General features: G+C 43.8%; 1 protein-coding gene across 1 annotated transcript in view; it reads left to right on the forward strand.

Moving 5' to 3' along the window:
* nav3 (neuron navigator 3) overlaps positions 1-13,632 on the forward strand; it is a gene marked incomplete at its 5' end in the record, with an annotated part of 744,909 nt that overhangs the window by 102,255 nt on the left and 629,022 nt on the right. The gene's annotated exons all lie outside the window — the stretch shown is intronic.

The raw sequence follows: 13,632 nt of genomic DNA on the forward strand, positions 1-13,632 counted from the left end.
CCTAATGGAAAACTAGACATTACGGAGTACCTGATGAAAGCTAGACATTATGACGGGGGTGCGGGAAAAGAAAAGACTGCTGTGGGAGATGTTAATTGAAATGTTGTGTTGGGTGTGTTTTGGTACAGGGGGATATGTGTGTGGGTTGTGCATGTCGCGTGGAAGCGACATTAAAGTTGGGTGGGGGAAATGTAGCGAATCGGGTAATGACGTGTATTGTGGGGTCTCTGTGTTAACTAGGAACTAATGTGTGTGGGTGTGTTCCTAGGGGGAAGGGGGATGTATGGGACCAGCGGCCGCGTGCCGGATGTCAAGTCTAGCTCTGCGAGTGAGCGAGAGCGGGTGTCGTGTGTAGAGCTAGCTGTGAAGCTAGCTGCTAGGAGCTGAATGAGCCTGTGAATAAAGAACCTGTACCAACTTCAAGTCTCCGTTCCTGAACGAATACACAATTTGTTACAATATCTAACACTCTTTAGCCTGATTTAATTGTAAAACAGAGTGTAAAAAGTTATGCAAAGCCTTCTGGGAAATTTGACCCGTGGAAGAGGAAAGTGGGCGGAGTTCCCAGCATGCCCTGGGGGTACTGTGTTTTTGTGTCTATTGTTTGTTTGTCAATGTGTTTTGGAGGTTAAAATGATTTATTGTTCTATATGCATGATGTTAGTTATCGGATAACTGATGTGTCGACTAATAGTGCTGTTCTGCATGCTAATACAAAGTTGAAATGTTGGCACCATGGGTGATTCTGCTGTGCAGTTAAGTGACGTGTCTGATGGGACACAGGATCTGCTATTAAAACGGAGATCTTTTCTCTCTATACTTATCTTACTAGTACGCATGTAACGAGGTAAGTGTTTGATTAGTAACTGTAATGTGATTACTGCACTTAGGTACAGTAGTGCCTTACACTACTCGTTACCGACAAAAGTAATGTGATTACAGTAACGCGTTACCCCCAACTCTGCAAAACGAACTTTATCGTGCTTTTATTTTGAAGGCAAAACCAATAAACCGGAAGTGAAATTGTGACAATTGTTGCTAAATTCACGGAAATTAACGTTAGTTCCACTTTTAAAACGTTAAACTTTAAGGCAGTATGGATTACGGGACACGTAGCACGTAGTACAACAATCTGGTAAGCCTTTGCTTGTTCCACAGCACTGTGTTGTCTGCTAGAAGAGCAACTAATGTTAACCTGTAAGTTGAACAGAACGTTTTCTAGCTTGTTTTCTAGGCTACGCGGCTAACTGCAGAGTTAATGCAGTCAGACAGTGAATGGGGAAGCGATGCAGTGCAGGCTGTAGCCCTATCAGCTGACTACTGACCTGATAGCTTTTTTTTTCTCCTCACAAAGCGCTCCAGGTAGAGATGCAAACAAACAGGCTGTTATTGTGAAGCTTCTCTGCATGCATTAACAGCTGTGTGTGAGCCTGACGCTGGCTTGCTACTTTGAGGTTGCATGCCGTAGGTGTAAAGTGGTATCGGGCGCGCGGCCGTGTCAGTATCGGGCGAGTATGAGTACAGCAAAATAGGCCAGTATCGGATCGGGACATCTCTACTCTGTTCTGTAGCATGTAAACAGGAATATATTCAATATCCTATAAGCAACTCATGTAAACAACTTCATCAAAATATTCTTATTAGATTACATGTAAGGTCAATAGTCGGATTATTGCAGTCCTTGTAAACGTATAATGATCAACAACTCTCTTGGCAAGCATGAGTTACTTTTAAGAAAGAACTTTGTAATATAACCAGTTACTGTGTAAGCGAAGTAATATGGTCAACCCACTTTGTATCATAATCATCTCTGTGATATAAGCAGATGATCAGTGCTTACCTGTTTTCAGCACCGAGAAATATCCGTTTGTCTGCCTGCACAAACTCCGCCCCCACCACCTGGGTTGGGTCATCAACGCTCGTTAAGGCTCTCCATGTGATTCTCCGTGGATGTGTGCATGCTTGTTGTTTACCTCGGGCTGTTTGTATAAACTGCCAGGAAACACCGACAGGTTCCAAAGTGTCCAGAGGCTGCGGGGTCGAGCGCGTTGTACTGACGCTGCTGTAAACCAGGAAGTCTGGCTGCACCTCGCTTCACCACACACTCCCCCACATGTGTTGAAGGAGCAGGGGAGGAAGAGAGAGAGAGACAGGGAAAGGGGGGGAGAGAGAGCAAGAGAGAGGCTTTTTGGTTGAAAAGCAATGTCCTCTCCCACGGCCGGCAGCCCCTCCACTCGACGACTGACATCTGGATGGGTCCGCAGTGGCACTGTAAAAGAGGAAAGTTACCCTCTCACCTGCCTCTCATGTAAAAGAGGAAAGTTACACTCTCACAGGCGTCCTAAAGTAGACGAGATTAAGTCGTCACAGACGTCCCAAAGTAGACGAGATGAAGTCGTCACAGACGTCCCAAAGTAGACGAGATGAAGTCGTCACAGGTGTCCGAAAGTAGACGAGATGAAGTCGTCACAGACGTCCCAAAGTAGAAGAGATGAAGTCGTCACAGACGTCCCAAAGTAGACGAGATGAAGTCGTCACAGGTGTCCGAAAGTAGATGAGTTGAAGTCGTCACAGACGTCCCAAAGTAGACGAGATGAAGTCGTCACAGACGTCCCAAAGTAGACGAGATGAAGTAGACGAGATGAAGTCATCACAGGTGTCCCAAAGTAGACGAGATGAAGTCGTCACAGGTGTCCGAAAGTAGACGAGATTAAGTCGTCACAGACGTCCCAAAGTAGAGATGAAGTCGTCACAGGCGTCCCAAAGTAGACGAGATGAAGTCGTCACAGGCGTCCCAAAGTAGACGAGATGAAGTCGTCACAGGCGTCCCAAAGTAGACGAGATGAAGTCGTCACAGGCGTCCCAAAGTAGATGAGATGAAGTCGTCACAGGCGTCCCAAAGTAGATGAGATGAAGTCGTCACAGGCGTCCCAAAGTAGACGAGATGAAGTCGTCACAGGCATCCCAAAGTAGACGAGATGAAGTTGAACGTTGCTGCTGCTTCACGCTCCACCGCTTTATAAAATTCCCTGGATGGAATCTGACTGCGACGTTGAACATTTGATCCACTCTGACATGTTTTGCATGTGTGCATGTATGTACATGTATGTGTGTGTGTGTGTGTGTGTGTGTGTGTGTGTGTGTATTAGGCATGTGTGGGTGTGTGGGAGCCTCATTTTCCCAGGTCTCCACTCCAAAGTAGCAGTTGGCACTGGAAGCCCGTGCTGTAACACTTTAATAGCCCAGTTGTTTACTCTTTTATACCAACCCACTTCACCCCCATTTTGGGACGGTTCCTTTGCCTTTGGCATGCCAGCAGTACTTTTTTTACAGCCTTTTTACAGCGTTGTGTGTGTGTGTGTGTGTGTGTGTGTGTGTGTGTGTGCGTGCGCGCGCGTGTCTGTGTGTGTGTGTGTCTGTGTCTGTGTCTGTGTCTGTGTCTGTGTGTGTGTGTGTGTGTGTGTCTGTGTCTGTGTGTGTGTGTGTGTGTGTGTGTTTTATTGTAATAGCTACAGGTTATGCAATCCAACCTTGAGAGAGCCAGGAGAGCCAGATCTTTGATCAAAGCATTAAGCCTCTTGTGTAAACTCAACAGGTTGCTGAGAGTGTATGAACCGGTTGACTTGAGGCGCTATATACTGTGCCTTGCTATATAGTGCCTTGCTTATTGAGTCGCACAGGCGATCAAACCCCCAACCCTGCATTTTCCACACACATTTTCTTGTCTTTTTTTTATTTACCCCCCCCCCCCCCACACACACACACACACACACACACACACACACACACATTTTAGAATAATAGTAAAGACATCAAAAGACATAACACAAATAGACTTGTGCAGCGACCCAAAAAAGTGCTAAAGAAATCAAAACACTTTTATATTTGAGTTGTTTTTTAAGCAGCCCCCCTTTGCCTTGATGGAAAGAAATTCATATTTATCAACCACTATTTACAATTTTCTAAGAAAACACATTTCAAGCATTTAAAGGAGAACTTCACCGAAAAATCTATTGATGTATTTTGCACATGATGCTCACACACATCCAAAAACTGTCAACAGTTTTGCAGACTTTACTTTACTTTATTTGTACGCCTTTGGTAGATTTGGTTGCAGGAAGAGTCACATTTTAAAAGACATGGACCGTAGAATAGACATAAAAGTGCCAAGTGCTCATAGTTCCAATTATCAGTTAAGCGCTGTAGCTGTACAGAGACTCTGAATTGAGCTGGAACTCAAATCAGCTTACTGGACCATTTCACAATCTGATTCAGAGAATTTCTGTTCTTTAAAGAAAGATTTCCAAACCATGACACCAAAGAAAAAGATCAAATTGATAAAGGCACGGTAGAATAGAGTCATCATGGTCCTTCATTTAGTTTGACAGTTATCGAGAGTTGATTTGAGTTGTGTGTTAACTCAAATCCACTCTCAATAGCTGTCAAACTAAATGATTGCCTGCAAAACTCTTTAAATCAGCATTGTGTTTTGGGTAAAGTTCTCCTTAAAGTTCTCCCTGTAGAATCTAAACGGTCAAAATGGCTTTAAGAGAATAAAAAACAGAATATTCAATTAGGTGTGTCCAAACATCTGACTGGTATGTGTATGTGTAGGCTATAGAGCAACACATGGCGCTTGCCAACAAGTGATATCCAGTGTTTGGCTCAGCTGAGAGCCTACAGGACTGTACAGTGCAGTACTGTACTGTACTGTACTGTAGAGTAGTGTACAGTACAAGCCTGTACAGTACAGTACTCTAGAGTAGTGTACACTACAGTACTGTAGAGTCCTGTACTGTACAGGGCAGTACAGTGTGAGGCGAGCCAGGTGAGTCATATTAATATTAGACCTGCAAACAGCCGTGAAGTTTTGCACCGGCGCTGCAATTATTGTGTGAAAGCCTGCGGGGGGAAAACGGCATGAGGCCCACGATGATTAAAGGTGATCAATGCGTGCCAGGAAGTTGACATTTTCAATAGTTGGCCTCGACGTCGCACGCACACACTCCCTCTGTTCCGCTCGCGTCGCACGCACATACACACACACGCATGCACACACACACACACACACACACACACACACGCACACTACCTCTGTTCCGCTCGTGTCGCACGCACGCGCACACACACACACATGCACACACACACACACACACACACACACACACACACGCACACTCCCTCTGTTCCGCTCGCCAAGCGAGAACAAATATGACCGGAGCCTGAGCGTGACTCAAGTCTTGGGACGGGAGGAAAAACTGATCAGTTTGATGGGCCGCGTGTGTGTGTGTGTGTGTGTGCGTGCATGCTTGCGTGCGTGTGTGTGTGTCAGTGTGTGCGTGTGTGTGTGCGTGTGCTGAAGCGTGTGATTCACTAGCACATTGGTTCTCAACATGTGGTCCGGGGTCCATCAGGGGTCTTTGAGGGGGTTCCAGGGTGTCCCCAGCAAATTGATGAATTGTTCAACTTCAGCATTATTTAATGCACAAAAAGTGAAAGTTCTAATCTCAAAGAGTTTCATATCAATGAATGTGTGAAGTCAGTTAACTCCATGGTGATTCTGCCTATATGGCCCATTAATGGTAAGCCTTTGCATTCTCAGTATTGCAGCATTGATGAACTTGGTGTCTGCGGTGACAGCCCAGAAAGGGTGGGCGGAGCTAACACAATGGGAGGTTCCCCACAGCTCTTGTGTGAAGTAGGATAACAAGCAGCTTTGTGTCCGGTCCGGTTTGCTCAGGACTCATGCACAATCAAACAGGCTTTCATTTAGTCTGCATGTATGTGAAAAGGTTACATGCTGCCACTCCGACGTGCTGCCACTCCGACGTTCTGCCACTCCGAAATATCGGCACTCAGAAAGGGGGTCTATATTCCCCGTTTTTCACTAACCTCTCCCAGCCCCCACGCCAAACCTAACCTCCCCCCATGCCTAAACCTAAACTCCCCCAGACCCTAACCCAAAACCTAACCTCTCCCACCCCCACGCCTAAACCTAAGGTCGGCATTGCGGCTTCTAAGGTGAACGACCGCCAGTCCGAATAATGGAAGTTAACGTTCGGAGTGGCAGCATGTCGGAAAGGCAGAGGAACCCCATGTGAAAAGCTGTTGTTCTTAGTGAAAGTTAGTGAGGTATAGAGCCAAAGTGAAACGTCACTTCCTGCTTTCTCCCTGTACCAGTGCTGGAAAAAATATGAATGGCGGTGGACGGAGAATAACGTTACTTTTTTGATCCTGTTTGAATTGTGCCACGGGGTGCCAACGTTAATTTTGTCAACTTAAAACATAACTTTGCATGTCAAGAAAGTCACAGTTTGTGGTCAAACTGAAACGTAGGGGTTAGTTTCGTTTAAAAACTACATAGCTCGTGGAAGCTCGTGGCATGTTGCCGGTCTTCAGCTTTGCCGGTAGAAAAAGTTATCAATCAATCAATCAATCAATCAATCAGTTTAATACACTTTAATACACTTTAATGTCACTTAGGCGACAGTGTATGTAGTCTTTCTGATTTATAACTTATAGTGCAACAGTTTGGCGACAAACTGCGACTCTCTTGACATGCAAAGTTATGTTTTAAATTGACAAAATTTACGTTGGCACCGCGTGGCACAATTCAAACGGGATCAAAAAGTAACATTATTCTCCGTTCACCGCCATTCATATTTTTCACCGCGCTGGTACAGGGAGAAAGTTTGCCTCTCTATACATACCGTCTATGTCTGATCACAGTTGAAAGAGCACCTTCTGGAGGTCTACTGTAATTAAATTATTCTGTGATGGATTGTGTGTATCTCTGTCTTGCTAAATTGTTCTACTTGGTGAATCTTTTATTTTAGTAGAGAACTTAAATATATTAAATCCTCATTCCCCCGAAGGAAATCTAGCTAATTTAGCTAATTATCGTCTAAATCACTTCTTAGAACACACTGTTATAGATGGCTTTTATGTGATGTTTTTATTTTAATCTTTAATACAATTTCACTCCTTGTTTTTAGGCATTTTTGCAAAGCCCTTTGAACTGGGATTTAGCATAAGCGCTAAATAAACCATCGTTTAATACTTACTTAATTATTAATAGCAGCAGCACATTCAGCCACACCATCGGGGGGATATGAGGTTGGAAGGAGAAAAAATGTAAGGAAGTTACATTCAATTATTAATCTTGCCGGCAAACAGTCAGTGTGTAAAAAGATGTGTGGGGGTAAGGATGGAATTACGGGTACATTTTCCACCACTGTCCTGGGACCTGCCAAGCCCGGGCGGTGTAGGCTGGGCGAGCTGAAGCAGCAGCGGTGGTGGTGGGGCTGACTTAGTGGCTGCACTCTGTCTGTCCTCAGCAGAAGACACTTCAGTGAGTGTTTTGGACCTTAGCGCTAGCCGCAATGGGCACATGCGTGTTTGCCTTGGAAGTGCAGGCGGCAGCTAGCGGAGGCCGGCGAGCGGCTGCCATCCACCTCAAGTGGTGCGTCATGCAATAACGCCTGGACGCCTGGACATGAAGAAGTTCATCTGCGGTGGTTTCAACACGAGCCCGAGGCGGTCGACCCCCAGGCAATAATAGGCATCCAGGGGTCACGAGGGCTGTAATTAGAAGAGATCTGTTGAACTGTTTGAACATATTTATCGATGCTCTGTGACATGTGGAATTATGCCCCTACTTGCGTCAGGACTGCAGAGAGACTTCCCAGCGCACTTTTTTTCTTTTCTTTTCTGGGAGTCCTGATTTCATCCTCGTTGGAAAAATCACATGCGTCAGTCGTCAGTGTGTTTCTGTATCGATATCCTTCGCAGGCTTCCGATAAGTCACGCTCACCCCGCACCAATAACACGCTTTCTCAAATGTTCCCAGTCTATCAGAGGGAGGTTAGGGTTTCTTCTGTTTTTCCCCCTTGCTGGCGTTCAGTCAACACCCCCCCCCCCCCCCCCATATAACAGACTGTGCAGTAGCAGATCTTCTCTCTTTCTCCTCTCTCACTCTCTCCGTCTTCAATTCCACTGCAACCGCATTCAATAATTGAATGACGGAGACAAAGGCAGCATAGTGGTCACAAAAGCGTCACTGGTTCGATTCCTGGACCGGCTGCTAAATGGCAAAAATCACTCTTCCCTACTCAGCTGCCCTTAAGCAAGGCGCTGACTGAACCTCCAACTGCTAGAAGACTCCCAGACATGACCATTTTGAGTATGAAGTACGGCATTGCTGCAAACGCATGCATGCTCACTCAGTCTTCCCTGGATAAATAAATGTTTTAAAAAATTTGAGATTGAGATGCAAACACTGCAAACACATTGAGATCCCCAAAGACGCTTTTTTTAAAGGTGCAACATGTTTTTGCACTAAATCAAGAAATTCAAACGCCCTGTTCTTTTCTGTCAATGTTTTCGATTTGATCTTTCACACACAAAGTCAGGGCATTTCCAAAGGTCTGGAATGTAAAATGCTCAGAGGGTTGTAAAAAACTCTGGGGTGGTCGCGGGGTTGGGAGCTGGAACAGGCCGGGGTCAGCTGGGGTGGGGGTGTTTACACTGTGCTCAGCTGCACAGAAGCTTCAAACCTCACTGTACGGCCTAAACACAGCAGGAGAGATCTGGAGGCAGGGACTGCCCATGTGACCAGGCAGGGCCTGCCCATGTGACCAGGCAGGGAGGCAATTGAGGAGTCGTGCCAACAGAAATCCAGAAATCTTGATCGTCACGTGACTCACGTAGCTCCATTCTATAGTTTCAATGATAGTTCCAGGATGTGGCAGGCCCGTTTGAATGCATACAATAAAGCTAATAATATACAATTTGTACAACTTTAAACGTCTTAGGCTTTCAAACTACAACGGTCCAACGGAACAAAGATGACGCAACTCTTTCTATCTCAATGACCCCATCCTGCTGCCCTGAGGGAGCGAGCCCTGTCACGGCTGCAGCCTCTGCTTTGTGTCTTGTTGTCTTCCATTCAACGCTGGAAGTTGGAAATGATCAGCTGGTACAGTAAGTTAGCATTACAACCCTCGTGTTCTCCGTTGGTCCAACTCGGGGGGGAAAAAACAGAGTGAAATCATGGACGCCCAGATTCCCTTTGCCCAGTGCAACAGCTAATGTGATGTCAATAATGGGCTATTTGGCAATGCTAGCCAGCTAGTTAGCACAGTCACTAACGATGTCTAACGACATTCAAGTTCAAGTTAGCACAAAAAAAGTTTGTCCTTTACATAATTGGTTGTAAAATAAATAAAATAAGTAGACATACGCATGGATGCAGATATACACACAGCCATGAGTATACATGCATCCACAGACACCAATCACAACAAAGCTAGCAGGTAAACGTGGGTTTTTAGACAAACCGGAGGCCTATACCACGAAGCAAGATTAGTGGCTTAGTGAGGTAACTTCAGGTTTAACCCTAGGTTTGCCGTACCACAACGCTAGTTAACTTCTTACCGAGATAGATCACCATAGCAACTTGTGCTCTATGGCTAACCTGGTATGTAGCAGGTTAAGTTCAGAGGATAAGATCAAAACCCATGAAAGACCCACCTTCTTACCAATCAGCTCTCTGAAAACAGTGAGTTGCCATTCATATAGGAACCCCAGATGAAAAATAGATTGCATTCAAATGGGTAAAAAAAGAAAAAACATGGCTGCTGTTGAATTAATTGAGGACTGAAGACTTGCACTTGTTGCAGGCTACATTTTTTAAGCCCTACTTACCACCTTGGAATATGTTTTTATATATTCATTTTTGTGCTCCCAAGTAGGCTAGATACTTTTGACCCTGCCGATCGATTGCAGCTGAAGTGGAGAAATATCAATAAACTGGCGTAAAAAGGTTACATAAACGTCTCCAAAGCGCACGGTGCCGTGTGAGCAACGGAGCTGAGGTTGGGTTGGACATGGTCATACTGTACATGCCAGAATAGCCTACTACTACATAAGCAATTTAATATGGGATCGCCTGCACACAGATTATTCATATAGGCTACTCCTGCATTTTGCAGCTGCAACTGTGTTGCTTTTGGCCTGTATGGTGTGATTGAACTTCATATTATTTCCAGCATATTCCTTGTATGAAATATGGAGATATGCGACTCTGCTGCCATGTGACCACAAAATATGCAATTTTTTATAAATTAAATCTATGCCCGCACGTACCGTGTCGATTCAGTTCAGCAGCCTTTTTAAATTGGATTATCATAATTTTTTTATTGATAGCCTATTATAGGAATTATTCCATCAGTACGACCAAACACATCATGAGATCATTATTATTCATTGAGCCTAAATGGTCTAAATATGCCTACGGATTTTGGAAATTTAGACGGGATGGGAGGGTGAATTGAACTGCTGTATAATACGTGGAGGCAGAAACCGCTCTTCAAAGAAATGACTGATGTGAATAAAAGCGGTAACTTTAGACAGTCATTCGAGAACAGACTAATACTATCCAATGCGGATTTAGATTCTGACATGCAGCAGTAAAGCTTCACGATTTGCGCTTTGTATGAATGAGGAAATAGGCGTGTCTGGCGCTGTAAAAGCTGGAGCAATCCATATTGCATTGTGATTGGCTAGTTGTTAAAAACCACGCCTCTTTTGCGGGCATGAACTCCTGTGCACTAGCATTTTCATGTGCACGCGCTCTCAACTTTATTAGAAAAACCTGGATCAATTTACCGAGTTGAAAACCAGAGTCGTGGTATTGTTCAGCTGGATTGAAATTATCTGGTTAAGCCAAACCAGATCAAGGGACAGATCCCGGATCTGCTTATCCTACATGGGCCTCGGATCAGCAAAATGTATGTTTATCCAATTACCACACGTGTTTTGATTGATTTCCGGCCATGCAATACTTACTAACATCAAACTTAAGTGTGTTTTATGTATAAACAGGTGTAAAGTGCTGTGTAGTGTTTACAGTTGACGTGACGCCAAAAAAACGGCATCTCAGAAACTCGGGGTTAAGAAATCCGACTTGAAGGGGCGTTCCTTTGCAGTTTTCCTAGTAGGAAGTTGGAATTGCTGACTTTCTCACTTAACACAGCATTAGTGATACACACACAGACATGCACGGCCCGTGCAGCCCCTAACACTCACAGTGTAGTCCCACGCTCAACCCGTCGCACTGAAGCCCAAAGCCTGGCAGTAAAAGTGCCATGCTGTCCCTAAACAGAACCGCAAACATGGAAGTGCTGAAAGAGCGGGTGAGAGAGCATGAGAGACAGACAGAAAAACAGAGAGAGAGTCATGGGTGGTCTGGTCAGGACTGGGTTTGCCTCCTCACATGCCACATATACTGTCAAAACAGGCTACACATGTACTGTAGTCATACATACTGTACTGTCAACACAGGCTACACATGTAGCCACACATACTGCCAACACACAGGCTACACACATGTAGCCATACATACTGTCAACACAGGCTACACATGTAGCCACACATACTGCCAACACACAGGCTACACACATGTAGCCACTGTCAACACAGGCTACACATGTAGCCACACATAATGTCAACACAGGTTACACATGTAGCCATACATACTATCAACACAGGCTCCACATGTAGCCACACATAATGTCAACACAGGTTACTAGGGCTGTCCCAAACGATTATTTTCTTATCGATTCGACTAACGATTATTTTTTCGATTAGTCGATTAATCTAACGATTATTATTATTTTATTTTTTTTATTATATAACAATAAATTTACCCAAAACAAATAAATAACCAAAAACTTCTCAATTTCTGTATTTTATTTAACCATCTCATTCTCTTTAACAGTCCAACATAAAATATCTCAAATAAAATTAAAGCAAGAGCTTGTCCTCAAATAAAATGAATATAGTGCAATTCAAAATAAAATAGTAGAATACATTAAATTCAAGTCATTTTCAGGAGGAATACCAAAAACCTTGTGCAATGTCAACTGAGTTTAGCAGCAGTCCAACATAAAATCATCATCTTACAGTACAATGGTGTTCAATTTTCAGTAACAGTGCTCTTAATTTTGGAGAAAGACAAATGCTCCATGTAAGATGGTCACACATCATCCAGACACAAGGCTGTTAGAAGAGTGTGCTGACGTCAAATGACGCTGCGCTGATGGGTAAGCGCTATCTTAGCGGCTAACTGTTACTTGTCGTTACTTTAAATGGCAGTAAAACGCCACTGAATGACCAAATTGATTTAACTTTTAACCATTTCGATTTCCACTTTCCATACGGACCCCAGTATTGGTTAGTTGTTTATAACGTGACTATATTTATAACGTTTATAACGTAGGCTACTCCGGTTTCCAGTTTACAACTCGGGTCTACAGCCAGAGTGCGACTTTTAGCTATTGCGCAACACACAGATTCAGCCCGCAAACCGGAGTACGTTATTAACGTTATAAATATAGTCACGACGTTAACAACTAACCAATGCTGGGGGTCAGTATTGAAAGTGGAAATCGAAATGGTTAAAAGTTAAATCAATTTGGTCATTCATTGGCATTTTACTGCCATGTAAAGTAACGAAAAGTAACAGTTAGCAGCTAAAATTAGCCACACGTGACGCATCGAAGCACGTAGCGTGCGTCGACGTAATTACGTAGTCGACGTCATCGATTACGTCGACTCGCTGGGACAGCCCTACAGGTTACACATGTAGCCACACATAATGTCAACACAGGTTACACATGTAGCCACAAATACTGTCAACACAGGTTACACATGTAGCCATACATACTATCAACACAGCTTACACATGTAGCCACACATACTGTCAACACAGGTTACACATGTAGCCACACATACTATCAACACAGGTTACACATGTAGCCACACATACTTTCAACACAGGTTACACATGTAGCCACACATAATGTCAAGTAGAGCTGCAACGATTAATCGATTAATCGATTAGTCGATCGACAGAAAATTAATCGACAACTATTTTGATAATCGATTAATCGTTTTGAGTACAATTTTAAGAGAAAACGTCTAAATTATCTGATTCCAGCTTCTTAAATGTGAATATTTTCTGGTTTCTTTACTCCTGTATGACAGTAAACTGATATTATCTTTGAGTTGTGGACAAAACAAGACATTTGAGGGCCTCATCTTGGGCTTTGGGAAACACTGATCGTCATTTGCTACCATTTTGTGCCATTTTATAGACCAAACAACTAATTGATTAATCGAGAAGATAATCGACAGAGTAATCGATTATGAAAATAATCGTTAGTTGCAGCCCTAATGTCAAGACAGGTTACACATGTAGCCATACAGTACATACTATCAACACAGGTTACACATGTAGCCACACATACTGTCAACACAGGTTACACATGTAGCCATACATACTATCAAAACAGGTTACACATGTAGCCACACATACTGTCAACACAGGCTACACATGTAGCCATACATACTGTCAACACAGGTTACACATGTAGCCACACATAATATCAAGACAGGTTACACATGTAGCCACACATACTGTCAACACAGGTTACACATGTAGCCACACATACTGTCAACACAGGCTACACATGTAGCCATACATACTGTCAACACAGGTTACACATGTAGCCACACATAATATCAAGACAGGTTACACATGTAGCCACACATACTGTCAACACAGGTTAC

Source organism: Poromitra crassiceps, assembly GCF_964638095.1.
Source record: "Poromitra crassiceps genome assembly, chromosome: 2".
NCBI classification, from domain to species: domain Eukaryota; kingdom Metazoa; phylum Chordata; class Actinopteri; order Beryciformes; family Melamphaidae; genus Poromitra; species Poromitra crassiceps.